The sequence below is a fragment of the Cyprinodon variegatus genome, unplaced genomic scaffold, assembly GCF_000732505.1.
Source record: "Cyprinodon variegatus isolate N-32 unplaced genomic scaffold, C_variegatus-1.0 Scaffold290, whole genome shotgun sequence".
Classification (NCBI taxonomy): Eukaryota; Metazoa; Chordata; class Actinopteri; order Cyprinodontiformes; family Cyprinodontidae; genus Cyprinodon; species Cyprinodon variegatus.
The window spans coordinates 84,710-87,450 of NW_015150743.1; the positions used below are offsets into that span (position 1 = coordinate 84,710).

The 2,741-nt window shown below is 40.3% G+C and overlaps 1 protein-coding gene across 2 annotated transcripts in view; it reads left to right on the forward strand.

The window, feature by feature from the left end:
• adap1 (ArfGAP with dual PH domains 1) overlaps positions 1–2,741 on the forward strand; it is a 43,837-nt gene that overhangs the window by 27,579 nt on the left and 13,517 nt on the right. The gene's annotated exons all lie outside the window — the stretch shown is intronic.

Sequence of the window (2,741 nt, forward strand, 5' to 3'; positions counted from 1 at the left end):
TGGACTTTTACAGCTAACGGCCACTAGGGTAATACCTAAATCTATGGATTTTTACCATCCACCATACGTCACATTTGCTTCAACACACAAGTACAGTAGCCGCGTGTGCGGGAATGCGGAGGTCCTCCGGAAGCAGACTTCTACCACGAGTGGTACGAGAAAGAACGACAGCGAGAAAGACGGACATTGCGAGCGCAAGATAGTTTGTGTTAAACATTAAAAAAACCTGCGGCTTATAGTCCGGTGCGGCTTGTATATGTACAAATCATGCAATTTAGCTTCTGCGGCTTATATTCAGGTGCGGCTAATAGTCCCAAAATTAAAGTATACGTAGACCTTACAAGACCACCCCATCCTACTCTTGGATACCTCCTGGCTCCTCCGTTCTCCAGAACGTAGCTCCAGAGCGGCGCATGGACGGCTGCCTCTACCCCGCTCTGGTACATCCTCTGCCCTGGTTATTACTCTGATCTCCTGCGGCGCCAGTCTGAGCCTCTGGTCTGTGGGCGATCCTCTGATCCTCCGCTGGGAAAGTTTCGGTTCCTGGTCAGATAGAAAACATGGAAAGGGCCCAGGATTCAGATAGCTGCGGGATTCCCAGAACTCTGCGCAGCTCTTAAGGATCTGTTGGACCCGGCGCCACCTTTCAGCTTTCTGTAATGAATAAGTCACTGTGACCTGCTTGGAAAAAACACACACTGATGCTGAGTTGAATTCGCGAGGCATCAGATAGAACCTCCTTCTAGTGTATTTGATCATGCTTTGAACCGACAGGAGTATAGCTTGTCCCCTGCCATGCAAGTCGCTGGCTAAATGTAAAGCAGGTGATAGCATCAGAATGAGGTGACTTTTTCCCAGGAATTGTGTTCGGTATAAATCCATCACCACTATTTAATTCGCAAATATACAAAAATAAGAAAACACATCTAGATGACAGGGCCTAAAATGAAAAGAAACACTTTAATGTTTATATATAGCATATACTTTATACAGACATACATTTTTACAGATTTAAATGTTTTTTTCTTTCTGCTCATTGCTGCTTAATCTAAAGGCTAAACCCTATGCATACTAATTGTATGAATGAAGATGTCTATAAGCAGGTGTAATGTGAGTTCATATTTGTATGTATCTGTTTACAGAGTTGTGTTATGGGGACCTATGTCCTTATGGGGAACAAAATGCTGGTCCCCATATGGTTAAGTTCTGTCCTTTGAGTTGGGCTTAGGGTTAGGGTTAATTATATGTCTCTAATACTTAGGGTTAGGGTCTGGGTTAGGCCATATAAAATGAATGTAAGTCAATGAAATGTCCCCATAACTTATGAACACACGACAGTGGGTGTTTGTTATGTGTGTCCATGTCTTTGTTACCTGGTGGGGACAACTTCCCAGGGATATGCTACATTTTGTGGACTTACAGGTAATTTTGGGGACTAACAACTGGTACCCATTGGGGTGGGGGAAAGGTTTAGAACTAAGGTGTGAATTGAGTTTAGGTTAGGTTTATGGTTAGGTATGTGGTAGTAAAAAACCCTGTTAAGTGAGAGAATTAAGAAAAGTCTGACAAATATCATGTCCAATAGTGTCTTTGAAATATATGTGTTGGTTTTGATTCGCTCCCCTTTTCAATAGAGCATTTACACACAGATCAATAAAATCGATTTAGTGTTATGTCATGGCCAAGTAGAATATTTTTTTGCTCGTCAAACATGCTTTATGTGAGGTATTTATGAGTACCCTCAGGTGCACAGATATTCATTACAGGAACTAGTCAAACATTAAGTTTCAACCACTCATGTTGCAACCACTCACCCTGACGTTCAGTAAAAATAAAAGCTGTTGAGAAGATCTCAGTTCTTTTTTTTTTTTTTTACTAAAGGCCATGGTAGGCTGTCTTATCTGGTTTTAAATGTGTAGTCATGTGAATTATGTCAATGTCATCATTTTGGACTGGCTGGCTGTTTGCCTCCCACTGCTCTGCTTCACTCTCCTAATTAGCATGAGTAGATAAACCTGGCTCTCTTCTAACCCTCATTCTTCTGAGTTTTTATCTTCCCTATTATTACCTGCCTCTCACAGTCAGTCACTGCCAGATTGTCTTGTTACCTGCAAGAGATTTATTTCCAGTGCACTGCCTGCCCATTCTGTATTTCTTTCTTTGCATTTGCTTCTAAAATCTGGTCACTACCTGGACTGCCTCTGCCTGTCATCAGCCTGTTAAGTCAAACGAAAGACAGTTCAGTTATCATCCGTCTTTTTTCGCCTGAAACCAGCCTGTAGAACTTGTCACCAGACTGTTTAGCCTATACCTCCAGTTCAGTCATAATTTCCACATCTTTAGATAAACCTTTCAAGAGCAACATATTGCCTGGCTGCATTTGTAGCAGTCTATGCTTTTGAAATGAAAGGCTGACATGCAGGTTAATATATTGAAAATGTTAAAGAGTAAAGGTAAATGAGTTGTGTGATGTATGAGTTACCTACATTGGTCTTAATCAGAAGAAGGTAAGGATAGATAGAAACAGCAGAACAGCACAAACCAGCATATGAGTCAAGACTATTTACCATTTTAGAGATTTTAATAATCAGATTCAGAATCAGAATAAGAAGTACTTTAATAATCCCAGAGGGAAATTACTTTTATTACACGCTCCAGTTACAGTTTTATATATATATACACACATCTAACTACACAAGATAATTAAGATAAAAATAAAAACAAATAAGATAAAATATATA